We start from the raw sequence: 16,480 nt of genomic DNA on the forward strand, positions 1-16,480 counted from the left end.
CCTCCTACTAGATACATTCAAGAAATGGGGCAAACAGGCTCCCTTCGATGACTTCCTACAGGCAGGCTTTAAAAAGAACCAAGGAACAACAGCCAACATCTTCTTAACAAATGTGCTAAAAAAAAGTTCTGGAAGGAGGTCCTCGCATTTTTCTGATCTTTATAGATCCGACCCAAGCTTTTGATAGAGTGTACATATCCAACTTATGGTCCAAATGAAAAGCTTGTAATTGTCCACCTAGTCTTCTTGAACCGATCAAGGCGCTATAATCAGACACCAGCATAAGAGTCCGCCTAGACAAGAACAGTGTTTTATCCTCTGCTATTCCAACATGTAGAGGAGTGAAACAGGGGTGCCCATTAGCTCCAGCTTTGGTCCTGGCCTATACTGGTGATCTACAAAAATCAGACCCAGAAGTACGATCATTCCCGCCTAAGTTGAACAAAACTACGATTACATGTTTACTGTATGCAGATGATCTGATACTGCTTGACTACACCCCAGTTGGTTTGCAACGCCAGCTGAACAATTTACTTCAATACACACAGTAAAATAACCTTGGAATAAATGAAAAAAAAAAGCAAAGTTTATGATCCTGGAAAAATCTAAGAGGAGCAAAGGAATAATTCAGCTAACTTTGAATGGAAACCCCACTGAAAAAAATCAAAACTTTAAATACCTGGTTGTAATGTGAGATAGTTCAAAAACAGACAAAGCGATGGAAGAGACACTTATTGAAAAAGCAAAACAACTAGCAACGCAAGGCAAGGCTATAGATCGTAAATATGGGCGATACTCGGCTGTCCTTGTACTTGAATTTTATAAAAGAAAAGTGGTACCGTCACTAATATATGGAGCTGAAGCTTTTCCAAATATTCCACCAAATATCTGGCCCAAGCTAGAAGCTCTATTTTGGAGAAAGTTCCTGTTGTTGCCGACTTCGACACCGGTTGCCTCCATCCATCGCAAACTCAGTTTACTTTACCTTCAGGGTACACTTAGATATGCAACTCTTATGCTCTACAGAAAGTGTCAATTGGCAGAAGTTCCTTCTATCTACAACCTAATAAATCAAGAACTGAAGACCTCCAACAGCAAGTCACTGTCCTTATGGAAACAGAACAACATCAAGTCTCTCAAGTCTATTGAATGTGACGTTGACACATTGTTAAACAACCCAGTACACTGAAAGAGCCAGATTGGATAGATTCATTAGAAGCAGAAGCTGGCAATACATTGACCAATCACCTTCCAACAAACACAAGGAAAAGAAACAAACTGCAACCATATATCAAAACATTTCTGAGCAGACAAGGAACAGATTTTCTACTAAGAGCCCGCTTAAATTTGCTGCCAACAAATGAAATCATGGCAGTGAGAGGACTTTCAAATATCAACAGCTGTCGATTCCCTAATTCTACCAACAAAAAAGAAACCGTTTGTCTTCTCCTGCTTCATTGTCCGGGCAATCAACTGATCAGAGCCCGATATCTGTGGCCGATTTTGTCCAATTTCGAACAAATGGATGAACCTACATGATGGGCTTAATTGATCGGCGGGGACAAAACGAAGTGGCTGTTAACAACTTACAAAATACTGTACCACATTGACTTACCGGGCAAACAGCCAACATGTGAAAAGAAAGAGAAAATATCGAGGCTGAGCACCCCAAAAGGAAATACACCGAACACAAGTTACAAAGGAACATACAAAAGATCTTTATTTTATACTGAACAGTTTCAAAAGACGAAAACAACAGATAGCTATCGGCCCGCAGTACAACACAACGAACTCCAGCGTGGTTCGGTGTGCTCAGTGAGTGGGACTGTACATTAGAATAGTCACACCTTATTTACCTTTGAAAACATGATGTCCAACCCTACTGTGGGTTAATATTCATTAATACATGACGGATCTAGGGTTTGTGCCGAGTTCTCACATCTGTACACTTAGGGTTTGCCTTTAATACATTTGCCAACAAGCCTAAACGGTACCAGTGTATTTTAGGATTTCTCATAGAGCCTTCTCAAACATTAATACAATGTAGTTTAAACAAGTGTTCTCAGTTCAGTATTTGGATACATTGTTCTTAACATATGCTTGTGCATTAGCTTCATTGGCATAAGTAATCCTTTACACACAGGTCAACGAAGGACAAGCTCTCAGTTCATGACCCTAAAAAGTTGCCTGCAGGCAAGTTACGTATTAGTTTGAACACAGATGTCAAGACAACCATGTTATGTTCGGAATGACACCGTCCACAATTTTAGCTCACAGGATGACTTTGCAGAGAGAACCTAAAATGGCGGCTTACATTGATTCTAAGGTCGGGACCTTGCAACACGGATTTCTTTGCAAGCTGCTTACAAGCAGCTTGGCGTAGGCCAATATACATATATTCATCACAATAGGAGGCACGATATAATTTCCCGTTTGACAAACAGACAAAACGGTCCCTATCATTCAGAATTGAGATTAAAGTGTCATTCTGTTAAGAAATGTGAAATTTTCGTACAACTTTTCAGTGCTGCTCTTTCGTAAAAATCTTTTAGATTAAACAAAAATACATTTTAAAAATATATATATTGATCACTTAGGTTATGTTTTGCAGGCTCTTGCACAGGCCCATCTGACCATAAAGGCAAGCAAATGTCAAATTGGTCAGAGCAAAGTGGTCTACCTTGGTCATAAGGTAGGAGGGGGTGCAATAAGGCCATTGCCCAGCAAAGTACAAGCTGTGCAAAACTGGGCCACCCCTACTACTCAAACACAAGTGAGAGCCTTCCTAGTTCTCACTGGGTATTACAGGAATTTCATAGTGAACTATGGGACCATAGCACCTCCCTTGAATGTGATCTCCTCTCCAAAATTCCCTAAAAAGGTTAGATGGTATGAGGAGTGCACTCAAGCCTTTGAAAACCTGAAGAAAGCCCTTTGTCAAGCTCCAGTCCCAAGAGCTCCTGATTATCACGAACCCTTCATTGTACAGACAGATGCCTCCAATACAGGTATAGGTGCAGTCCTTAGTCAACTGGATGGGAAAGGTAGGGAGCACCCCATGTGCTTCATCAGTAGGAAACTGAAGGAACCAGAAACAAGGTGGGCAACCATAGAGCATGAATGCTTTGCTATCGTGTGGTCTCTGAAGAAGTTTAGACCATACGTGTATGGATCTCATTTTGTGATTCAGACTGACCACCAACCCTTGAGACGGTTAATGCAAATGAAAGGGCAAAACCTAAAACATCTAAGATGGTCAATCTGCCTGCAATGGTTTGATTTCACCATTGAGCACAGGTCAGGATGTCACCAGCGAAATGCTGATGGTCTCTCTAGGATGTTTATAACTAACTAGTGTGAAGAAATTCATCCAGGAGTGGATTAAATCCTCCTGTCCCTTAGTCTGGGGGGGCAAGTGTTACAGAGAATTATACAGAATTGCTAATTTCCCTTACCTACTGAGTCCCTCAGCAGCTTGGCTGGATTTCTAGGATTTATTTTTTCACCTGGTAAGAGTGTGAGCCTTTTTTTCCCAATCTTAGATGTGTTTTGCTGTTTTTTTTACATTTTTGTGTTCATACTGTGGAGTCACAAAGCACCTTTAGTTCAGTGACACATGGTCGTCTTTTTCAGGCTTCCCACTTTAAACTCAATTTTTTGGGACTGACTACTGTCTCCGTGAACATGTAAAGTTGCCAATGACTTTATTAGTCTTTGTAAATCCACAGACCCAGTACAAACTATCTTCAATAGATTATTGGGATGGCTTAATAGTTATTCCTGTTTGTGTCTCTCAGGAACATTATTTTGTTTCCCTTTCTTCAAGATTTGGCTGGTGGCAGTGATATCTACCATTGTTTTCCTACCGCGGACTATGAAAATAGCCTTGGTAATGTTTTAGGCTGTGTTAGTAAAATTAGTTACATTGCTGGAGTGCCATTTTGCTCACACTTCATTTTGAGCTTAACTTGTCCAGAATTCATAGGGTGGTGTATAGTGTATTAAGATTGTGATTTTCTGCTGTTTTATACTAGTGCACTGTTTTACAACTGATGGTGTAAATAAATGTATATTCTTTTACTCAGAAACCTTGAGTCAGTGTTTGTTTGAACCATAGTAACTGATGTCCTTTCTGTAACTTCTGATACTGCTCACTTTACTCTTGATATAAGACTGGCTGCTCAGCCATCATAACAAATTTACTGTGTAGTACAGGCTTGTACCAAAGGTGAATTTGTACTTACACGTGTAGTCTTAATTGTATGTGGTGTTCCCAAAGGGTACTGCATATGATTCTGCCTAGCAACTATCTTTACCTGAATGTGTGCATGGTCGTGAACGGAAGGTAATATCAAAGGAACTTGAGGGGAACAACTCAAGGTTTATCAGGAGGCATCAAAATGATATCTGCTCTGATAACCTAGTGGTGAGCAGTGATTAAACACAGAGGGCCTCATTACAACCCCGGCTTTAACCAATGGCGCTATTAGCACCATGGTTAACGCCGGTAACTTAGCGATTCCGCCATGGTGAAATGGGGAATTACCACCCCATTCCAAGGTTGGCGGGGCGGTAATTCCCCATTTACCATTGGCCCTTCCCCATTCCCATTTTTGCCCCATAGGGCTCAATGGGAAATGTGAAGGCGGTAATTACGGTACCGCAAATTGTGGTTCCCGTAATTACCTTCAAGGTCCCTTGGTGGGTCCCTACCTTAATGGCTGTTCCAGACCAGCCGTTAAGGTCGGGAGCCGCAAAGGGACCTCGTAGTAAGGCGTTAAGGGGTTAACGGCACCGCAACCTTTTACGGCTCCATTAACCCATTAACGCCTGGGTCATAATGACCCCCAGAGTGCCTGTTTTAGAAAAATACTTCTGAATTGGAAAACCCAGTTGAAAAAGGCTTTGTAAATCAGGCCCATAGTATCCTAAGCATAGTATCCTAAGCAGATTTGCCTTCCTGCCAGATACAGAAGATGACACAGATAGTTTTCCGAAATTTAACTTATAAGATGTATATTAGGATATTCCTTAAGATGTCTGTATTACAGTGCCTGTGGTAGTGGTCCTGTAGTTATGGTTAAGTTGGTCAACCCATAGGAAGAGAACTTATTTGATGGCTTATAACTCCGCCCCCCTCGAGAAATTCTCACAAAACTTTGCAAAATAAGTATATGGCTCTGTCAGATTGGTTGTGCAACGTTTGGTAAGGTTTTATGCAGGGCGAGCAAAGTTATGGGGGGATTCCAAAATGTGTGGTTTTTCCCATAGACACAATGGAAACAAATTTTGCTCATGGCTACAGCCAAAACCGCTGGATGTATTTTAATCAAATTTGCAGCAGGATTGACAGTGTGGTCCTGAAAGCTTGGTTTCGTAAATTTGGTGTAAACCCGTCCAGTATTTTTTTTTAAACAGCCAACAATTAAGTACAGAAAATGAGTGCTATCTGGATTCAGTCCAAGAACTCTCTTCCCTGTGCAGTCTGTGGACAGGCTTTCAATTGGTACAGAGGGCGGCGTGAGATCCGCGGACATCGGACACGCCAGCTGATTGGATCTTGAAAAGCGTGAGATGCATCTGATTTTTTGGAAACACCCGCCATGTTGGATTTGCGGACACCGGCCCTTGTCTGCGAACATAGCCGTAAAAACATAATACAAAACACAACATTGTTTTTTCAACTCCGATGTCCGCCAACAGTCTGGATGTCTGGGGCAGTCCTGTGATGTTCACGAATATCAGAGATGTTCGGGGGCATCTATGCCTATTTCTGCATTACAGAGTTAGTGAAAAGCAGTTTGTGGATGGCATATAACTTGGGCGCCACTCAATGAAACTGCATGACATTTTGGAACTTTATTCTAGACCTGATTGTGAATGGTTTTTCAAATTGCAATGCTCTTTTGTCAAAAGGGAACACAATTAGAGGGAGAAGGGCAACAATATTATGAAGGCTTATAAATGTGGTGCCATTTGACAAATCTGCATAAAAGTTTGCAAAAGATTTTAGATATAGATATAAATGTTTTTAAAAAGTTTGGTAAAATTTTTTTCAAGAGGGGGGTCTCAACATTTTTAGATGGTTTATAACTTTGATGCTGTTTGACGAATGTGGACAAAAGTTTCAGAAAGATTATAGACCCAAACTATAATGTTTCTGAAAAGTCTGAATTAATTTTGTCAAGTGGGGGTCAAGTTATATGACTAATGCATGTATGTACATTTTGATACTTTTAACACATGAAACAAGGGTAGTTTGCAGCAAACTCATGCAAGGAGCATTGGCAAGGACCTGAAAGCATGGTTTTGCAAATGTGACAGTGTTAATACCTTTGGTTACTGGGGTATAGCCTGTGGCCATGTGCAGTGGCCAGCTTGTCCAGGTTATGACATAAGGCCATTAACTAGACTATCTGGTTACTGGCCATGACCATGAGTGACCAGCAATGTGGTTAAAGTGGGCATGGCCACCAGGGACCGGCTATGTGATAGTCTTTTGAAATTGGGATAGTTTTGAAAGGGAAAATAAATGTGCTCTTGAGTACAGGTTGAAGTGCTGGATGGGATTGCAGCAAATATACACGAGGTGGGTCAACAAGAACTGGAAAGCATGGATTTGCAAATATGTCCTGCTTTTTTGTTTAATGTTTTAATGTATAACATGTAAGTACACAGCACATTGATACAACATTGGTGTCTGGACAAAGGGCATGGTTGTCAGCAAGGAGAATTGTGTACTGAAATTTGCTTATTGGGGCCTGCGGCATGGCCAAAGCTGTAGGCTTGAATGGAAAAAAAAATATTCTGCTGCTTGCTCTTACAGTTTGACGTGGTGACTAGACAAAACTGCATGATGAGCATTAGCAAGGACCTGAAAGCAAGTTTGTGGAAATATGTCTTGTGTTTTATTTTTTGAAAGTGTAAGAATGTTTGTTGAAAAACCAGTGATATACATTTGGTGTCTGAGTAATGGGCCTAGCCCTCAGCAAATGTAAACGTGTACTCTGATTCGCTTATTGGGGAATGCAGCATGGCCGATGCCTATGCCCCATGGATTTGGAGAGTGGGCATGGCTGCAAGCCATGAGTACTGGCCATTGGTTACGTTATTAGGGTATAGTGGACACTGAGGTAGGATGCATGGTAGGTGCAGTGAGGAATAGGGGTGGTTTGGTTCAGCTGGTGTCATAGGTGGAGCATTATTCGGTAGACAATTGAATGATGATTTCCATCCCCAGCATGTGCAGCAGGTAACAACAGACATAATATTGTTAAAAGGATGTTATGGTAATATGCTACCCAACCCTTGGGACTCTTCAGCGCCAGTAGTTACTCAGTGGCGTACCACCTTGGCATTTCCCTCTTGGCTTCTCATGAGGACTTGCCCATCTGTACTACCCTTTCTATTTATGCACTTCTCTCACAACACAATGCACATGTGCATTTATAGGAGCAGCAATGTGTAAAAATGTTTGTATAAGTAAGGGAAATGCAAATGCAAAAAATGTGTAAAAGATGTTTAAGTGGCAGTGTGGAAGCTTAATATGGTCTTAGGGTTCTATGTACAGTTTTGGAACTGTTTGGTGTATGGATGTGTGACAGGTTTGATAGAAGGCATTTGAGGGAGTGTTACAAATATAAAATTAAAACAGGTAGATGGGCTGCCCTGTGCGATGGTGTGCACTTGCCATCCAGGTCTTTTAATGATCCATGGTGTGGAAAGGGGACTGTGGACACTGTGAATAGTTATACAGGTCAATCGATTATGGTCCTTTTTGTATATTAGCGAAAATTATTTGGGGCAGAAATGTGTTTCTTATTTAGTCTATTTTACTGAGAAGATGGATTCTATAAGATTATTTTTTTTAATTCTATTTTTTAACTGTGAAAGGTGGTTCCTAAAGGAACCTTTTTTTTGTTGTTTTTTGATATTTCTTTGTGTTGCAAAAAATGCCTGAAAGTAAGGTGGGGAGGGAAATGAGGGAAGAGGCACCAAGCACTAATATGGAGGGGCGGGTGGACAGGGGAAGATGTTGCACGTGTGTTGCATCTAAGGTAGGGCACTGTTTCTCATGCTTCTTTATTACAGCTTCAAAGGCACTTTGCAATTGCTCCCCCCTGAAGAGTGGTGTGCCGCAATATATATAGAGTACTGTTGTCTTCAAAAGATATGAAACAACAGCCTGTTTAATCACTTGCAAGGTAGCTGGAAGGATTGTGTGACCCACAGCAATAGGCTGTGTGGTTACAGTATTGGTAATGTAAGATGAGGTGGAGGAAGACTGCCTACTACTTGCTAAGAAAGGAACAATGGTTCTAAGAGCATTGCAGTGGTTGGATTTGGTGTGGTGGTGCATGGAGGTGGTCCCGTAAGGGTACTGTGCAGATAGTCTGTGACTGCGTACAGTGCATTTCACTTTGGTAGCTTTAGCCTTTGGTACATTTCCAACAGTGGTAAAGAACTGCCACACCCATGATTCTCTCTGGGTGCTAGAGGTAGGCACTTCCTCTAACTCATCTTCTTGGTCCTCTTCATTGTCTTTGGAAGTTCTGTTTTTTTTTTCCTTGTGTAGGTCCTCCAGCTCGTGGTGGTGGCTCTTGGGGAGGAGGGATGGCAATAGCCGATGCCATTTTTGAGATAAATAGCAGTTTTGCTAATATTCTTCCAAGTTTGTGCTTTGTGCTAGATTTGGGCAAGGGTACATTTTGAGCGAAGCACAGACCCATTTGCAAAGTGCGTAAATTGCAGGAAATTAGCGTGCACTGGTAAAAACTCTTTTAATTCACTGAAATAAAACTTTGTTAAAGGGAAATTATGGTTAAGTGTCAATAATACAAACCTATGAAATTCACTTTGTTAACCTATGAAATTCAGTGAAAAACCTTTGTTAAAGAGCAGTTATGGTTACAAGTAAAACCAAATAACCTGAGAAATTCACCAATTATGGTAAGCTGTGCAACCAAAACTCACACCACCACTGTGCACTGCTAACACCAACACCCAGGACATCAAAGATGACATCACAAATGTCATTGAGCGCCAAGCACCTTGGGTATTATGTAATTAGTGATTCAAGCATGCATCCTTTTTATCACAGACATATTTGTCAAATCTAAATCTCTCTGGACATGCCTATGTCCCCTATTTTCTCATTATTATTATTATTATTATTATTATTATTATTATTATTATTATTATTATTAGTATTATTAGTATTATTAGTATTATTATTATGCAGAACTAGCTTTGGGATTAAAATATATATTGGACTAAACCATTTCAAATAAACATTGCACACATTTGAAGAGATACTGCACAATGTTTGTGCATTTAAATTGTGTTTTTCTAATAGTTGTTTCAGACAAAAAAACATATATAACTCTCCCCCAGGTAACACCCACCAGGATATCTTCGGTTTTTCTCTGATCCTCAACTCCAAGCAATGCCCTAGCAGTTTAGCAAACGTACACCTGGCTTTGCGACTTTCACCCACATAGAAAGAGATAAAGGCATAGGTAGAGAGAGCTAGATTGGCAAATCGCATGTGGGTATTGCTAATATTTTATTATTAATCACACAATTATAGGTATATATATCGCATAATATTAAGTTAACTTGTAAAATGTAGGGTAGTGTCTTCCATGATAGAATTCGTTGTGGGGTAATTTCACACACATTTATGGATAGGCTGTCAATTTTAGCTGCAATGTGTTTTAATATAAAGTATTGAAGGCAACCGCTTATTTAATTTAGGTAGGAAATCACATTGACTTCTCTGATGGCATTCACATCCTTGTTCAAAACCTTGATCAGGTACACTCACTGAGGATATAAAAGAAGTCATTGGGTGATGCCACACAGAGAGGGTGACATATCTGCTCAAAATGTAGTGGTGTCTGTTGGTTAACAAATACAATAGTCAAACTCTAAATCCAATTCCTGTGGTTGTGATTAGCACAGGTAGTGAGTGCAATTAGATAGAGAGGCTTTGTAAGAAGTCACAAAGGGTCATTAATCAGAGACTGGGGTGCAGGGGCAATACTAATTACCAAAAGATGTCTACACACTGGCGTCAAAAGACGTCATCAATTATAGCAACCTGGAATGGAAGACAGATTAAGAGAAGAGAGAGAGTAAGAGAAAGCATGACCTGCCAACTCAAAATATTTACAATACTCGTGACTAATGAGGCCACCTGAAGTGGCAGTCAATCCTATTTTTAGAAATTAAGCATTTTGTACATTTTCAAAATGAGTCCATTGTTGTCAGTCTGTAAAAACGTCATGCCTGTCAACAGCATTTGACACATTCCTGTGATGCTTTGCAGTTTTTTTCCCCTCAAATCTCTCAAATATTTCTTCAGATATTAGCAACTTTGGACTTGTATACCTTATTAAAATGTTCCCTTCCTTACACAATTCAACAATGTAATTTTCTATGTCAGCCCTCACTTTTTCACAATGTCTACAAATCCTCTTGTCACTAACATTTCTTCGCTCAGCCTTTCCTGTATGTTCAAGTGCACTATTGCTTAATGTTTTGTCTTCTTTTTTTGTCGGACAAACTTCTTTCTATTATATCTATTTCAGCAATGAGATCTAGAAATGTAGGACATCTCACTTAATGTTATGTCATGTTAAAGGATATTGATATCACACACTATGACCACCGGAGTGGTCCCCTGGCGGTCTGGAGGGTCTGAAAAGGAAAGAGGGTGGGATGGGTTAGTAAGGCTGAGTCGGAAAAAGAGCAAGGGAGCTGTGATGTGCTCTTGGTAGCCTCAGTTAAGTTAACACAATTCACTGAGCATAGGTGTGCTTTTCGGTTGTTAGCCATCATGTGTTGTTGTGCGAGGCTATGTGTGGTATTTTTTGTTGTTGCAATGTAGTGAAGTCAATTTGGTTTGTAGTGCTTTGGAGATATGGTTGTGTTTGTGTAGAATGTGAGAGGTGTTTGCAGAGGGGTGAGAGTGTTTAGTGGGTTTGGGTAGTGGCATTGCTATTTTGTAGTGACACATGCTATTCTTCACAATCCTGTCTAGATATGACGCAAGCTAGTATTACATTTCTATCTAGATGTGGTACAATGCTAAACTTCACAATTCTGTCAAGATGTGACGCAAACTAATCTTTACAAATCTATCTGGATATGACACAACCTAGTATTACAATTCTGCCTAGATGTGACATGACCTAATCTTCACAATTCTGTTTAGATATGACACAAGCTAGTATCACAATTCTGTCTAGATATAAAGCAAGCTAGTTTTACAATTCTATATAGATGTGCCATAATGCTAATCTTCACAATTATGTCTAGATGTGACGTGAGCTAGTTTTACAATTCTGTCTAGATGTGACGCAATGCTAATCTTAACAATTCTGTCTAGATGCGATGAAAGGAGGATAGCTCAGGGTCACATGCTTGTCTGAGAAGCAAGATGAGGCAGAGCAACACAGGTTCAATTCCCGGGTCTGTGCTTAAAAACCTCTGGGTATTAAGTGTGTTATAAATAACCCATTACAAAGTTTATTACACATTACAAGCTAATATTTACAATTCTATCCACATGTAATGCAATGCTAATGTTCACAATTCTGTCTAAATATGAAACAAGCTAGCATTACAATTCTGTCTAGATTTGATACAATGCTAATCTTGACAATTCTGTCTCAATCTGACGCAAGCTAGTATTACAATTTTGTCTAGATGTGATGCAATGCGAATTTTCACAATTCTATCTAGATATGACACAAGTTACTCTTTACAATTCTATCTGGCTGTAACACAAGCTGACATTCACAATCCTGTCTAGATGTGATGCAGGCTTATATAGAGAATTGTATCAGGACTAGCTAGCATGGAGTATAGTATACCTAATTGTGAGATATTGCTAATAATTATCTTGATGTGAGACATGGCTGGGCAACACAGTTCACAACTCAGTGAGTCTATGTGGGGTGACAGTTGCAGAATGGTGGATACCTGCATGTTACCTTCTATTTGGTGGTGCAAGTGAATGCATGGCATGGATACAACACTCAGCTGCACCATGGAAGCTAAAGTGGGTGCAGGTGTGCTGCTGAGTTCTTAACTTGCAGTGGTGAGTATGGCAGCCATTGGGGGAGAGGGAGAGGCAGGCTGGGAGCAGCAAGGGACGCAAAGAAAGACGCAGGGCTGGGGAATGAGCACATGCTCCAAAAACAGGGGATGGGAAGCATATTTAAACAAAAAAGATTTAAGGCAAGGAAATGCATGGCATGGAAACAGCCGTCACCTGCACCCTGGTAGCTAAAGTGGGTGCAGGGGTGCTGGCTGAGTTTTTAACCCACAGTGGTGTGTACAGCAGCCAATAAAGGGGGGCGGGGGAGTGGCATGCTGGGGGCGGCAAGGGACGCAAAGCAAGACGCAGGGCTGGTGAATGAGCACAGGGTCCAAAAACATGGGATAGGAAGCATATTTAAACAAAAAAAAATGAAAGGCAATGGAATGGGTGGCATGGATACAGCACTCACCTGCACCCTGGAAGCTAAAGTCTGCCAAATATGTAATGCCAAATATGTTCTAGAAGCAAAGTGGATGACCCTGAAAAAACTGCTTTTGGACATAGGATTGTCCCAATATCACTAAGAGGCGCACACTAAAGAACTGGACCAGTCATGCAGGGGTCTAGTTGTGCAAACCGAGGCAGAGGAGTGCACTGGGAAGCAAAAGAGCCCTTGGAATTTGTGTTCAAATTGGCTCATACAACATAAAAAATCCTAAAATGCCCATGGTGCAGAGGCCCACCGGGAAATCTCAGGACTTTCTAGTCGGTCAGTCTGCCTCTGACTACAATGTACACTCCCACTGCAACCCTAAAATCCTACTCAGAAATCACCTGTATGTGCTTTTCCACTGAACCAGGAGAGGACTGGTACACATACTAACTGCAGGTTTACACAACTTTTGCAACAGTATGTTCATGTCAGTCAGACATTGGATTGTATAAACTCACCAGGGCAACATCATAAAGAGGTTCTTGCAGGGGCTAATGATAGTGCCACCATTTGCTGTCCAAAAACACCATCTACTTGGGTCATAACAACATGTTGTGCATTTACTGGTCATGCAGCAGAGCTTTAAGTGGACTTGGTAGAGTCCGGACCCGGACAATTCAGCTATCAAAGCAAACCTTAAAGATGATTCCCTGAAAAAGAAGATCATTTAGAATGCAGGCCCATTGTGTTTCCCTGCATAAATAAAAAAGATAAAAATAAGTTAGCTGTTTTGAGCAAAAATGACAAATGTCATGTTGTGTTTAGAAAAAGTATGCACAGGTGCATTTCTCAAAACATACCTGTATGAAGGTAGACCCTCGCAAACTCAACGTTACTCTCTGGGTGACTGATGCTTGAGGAATGAAACTGGTTCGCAGATCCACGTTGTGACAATGTGTTATGTCACTTGTTACTTAACCCGCATCGGGATGCATTGGCATGACCTGATGTTCTCTAACAGCAAGGAAGGCCAAGTTCTATTTACTTCAAATGCTAGAAGAAATGTATTTCATATTTAAATTGTTCGATTTGCAGACTCAAGCTTTGAACAAAAGAGCGACCATCAGCCCTAAATCTTCTACCTGACCGTTCTAAATCTATGTCCTGGTGTTTTACATCACATATTCTCTGAAAAATGCATTATCCTGTCCTATCCGGGAGCATTTGTTGTGAATGTGGTGTAACCTTGGGATCCTGGGCAAACACTACGTTCAACTCTACGCACACTGGGATGAAAACATGTAATCCAAATGTTGATAAAATACTCCTTCACATGTAACTTCTAAATCTCCTCAAGTCCTCGCATCTCCCTATTTTTCACCTTATCCATCAACATCCCTTCTTCCATCACTCTCTTTTTTTATGTTGAAGTCCTGTTTAATTTGTCTGTATATATTGAAGAACATAGTGTCATTTAAAATAGAAATGACTTATATAGTAGGCAGTAACAGTGAGCTGAGGCAGTCCTAGGGCAAAGTGCTTTTATATAAGGCTGTTGTTTGATTTAGTGATGTATATGGGGTTGTGATGGGTTAAGTGTGTGAACATATACTGGGGAGAGAGATATGAGGACATATTCCTTCCCTGAGAGCAAAACCTTCCTACTGGGCTTTCCGGAAATCGCTGAAAACCTGGGTGTTTGCCTAATCACTCCATCACACACTATGCTGTTTTGCACTGCCTCACCTTACCAACTTTTTGCTGTCTATGCTCTTTGTATGTATCACCCCCAAGTAACTGGTTCACTGCAACAGTGCCTCGATGTCTATGGGCTGCTGCACGCTTTATAAATCAAATAAATACATTAAAAAAAATAATAACTTTTATTATTGTGACATCATCTTATAGTCCTAAGTGATATAATCATATTTAAAACAATGATTATATCAAAGACCGATTTAGAACGTCCGCTCTGTACTCGCACTAATCCGGTAAACAGGGGTGGGGGTGGGGTGGGGTGTGGATGGGTGGGGGAAAGGAATGTAGTCTTTTTTTTTTTTGGAGGCCCTCTAAAACAGTCAGGAAAAAACTGTCTTTTGTTTAGGCGACCTACACAAAGCGAAAATAGAACCCATGAGGTCAAAAGTTAACGATATACTCATTACGTAGAGTAGTCCTAAGGGCAGAATGAAAGAGAGGTGGATCAGGCCGTTAGTTTGGATAGGAAGCTGGAGCTGGAAGTGCTTTGCTAGCAGGTGAAGTTTGAGCCATGTTTTGAAGAGTTCTACTTAAATGATGGTTTTCATGGCTGGGGGAATAGCGTTGCGGTAGAGTGGAGAAAGTAGAGAAAAATGAAAAAGTGGGAGAAAGCTCACGAGCTGGGAGAATCATTGGTTTCGAAGGGAATTTGAGTGGAGCGTTTCAGAGGGAGAGCACAGTGAGATGCAGTCAGTGAGTTAGTTGGGGGCAATACCATGAATTGGTTTATTGATGAACAGCTAAATCTTTAAAGCGAGCAATTTTGCATGGAGAGCCATCCAGAGTGGTGATGTAGATATAAGTGGAGGATCTGGAAAGGTTGAAAAGGATGTATTCTTAAAGTTAAAGCCTTTGTTCAGGTCAGTAAAGAAGTAAATGTGGAGAACAGAAGAACACTCATGCAGACATCCAGTGTATTGTCACAAATGACAGATACATGTTAGTTGAGTCATGTGTGAGGTGTGTGCAGATGTTTCTAATGTTTAGGAAGGTGAAGGTGGTTGTGATGCAAGTGATCATGATACATTGGAGGAGATTTAAGTTGTTGTCAAAGAGTCCCCAAATGGTGTGAGGCATGGAACAAGAGGTGAAGGAGCAGATCAGGGAGTAGGAAATGGGAAAGGATAGAGTGGGGTTGGCACTGGAAGCAGCGAAAAACAATACTTCAGTCATTGGGGGATTAAACATGGGGCAGCATAGATCCATACTTTGGATGATGGTTAGAGGCTTTTGGGTAAGCATTGATATTATGCAGGGGAGAGAAAGGGGAGGGATAAGCAGATGAGGGTATTGGGCCTCATTACGACCCAGGCGGATTTCGCGGTGCTAAATGCACCGCGAAGCATGGCGGAAAGCCGCCGATAGCGCCATGGGGGTTGGCGGATTTACCGCCCCATTCCGACCTCGGCGGAGCGGTAAATCCCCAATCCCCATTCTGCCCTTCCCCATTCCCATTTTTGCCCCATAGGGTATAATGGGAGTGGGGAAGGAGTTAATTACGCCACCGTAAAATACGGTGGCGTAATTAACAACGAGGTCCCGTAGCGCCATGGTTTTCTCCGGCTGGTAAAACCAGGCGGAGAAAACCTCCATGGCGCTACGGGAACTCGTAGTATGGCGGAGAGGTACGCCATGCACTACGCTGGCGTAATACCCTCTCCGCCAGGGTCCTAATGAGGCCCATTGTCTGCAAAGAGGTAAATACAAAGCAGGACATGAATATGCCAAGGGAGGAGTTTTATAGTTGAAAATAAACTGGACATAAGAATGATCCTTTAGGAATTCACAAACTGGAAAGAGTATCAGTGAGGAGGATGTAGTCCCATGAGAAGGAGGAACAAGCGGTCAGAAAGATAAGAGAACATCCAGTCAAGTAATGTGTCGTTGATGCCATATAGGGAAAGAGTTAGAAGGAGGGAGAGGTGATTCACAATGCTGATTGCAGCAGAAAGGTCAAGAAGAATGAGAATGAAAGAGAGGTGAGAGTGGAGGGAAATCGAATTGATGATGTTGAGTATTTGCACTGGAATCCTAATTGGAAAGGGACAGCAAGTAATATAACGTTGATTATTCCATTGAAATCAACACACAGAGGTATGACTGAACAGGATGAAGAAATACAAGTTGATAGAAAGGGATTCAATTAGGCAGAGAAGTGAGGTGAAAGATGCAATTTGCTTAACAATTAGTAGAGCTAAATTGCCAAATGGAACACTCAATGAATTGGCAGAGTTAAGAAT

This window comes from Ambystoma mexicanum, chromosome 3q, assembly GCF_040938575.1.
Source record: "Ambystoma mexicanum isolate Mex_15411 chromosome 3q, UKY_AmexF1_1, whole genome shotgun sequence".
NCBI lineage: Eukaryota > Metazoa > Chordata > Amphibia > Caudata > Ambystomatidae > Ambystoma > Ambystoma mexicanum.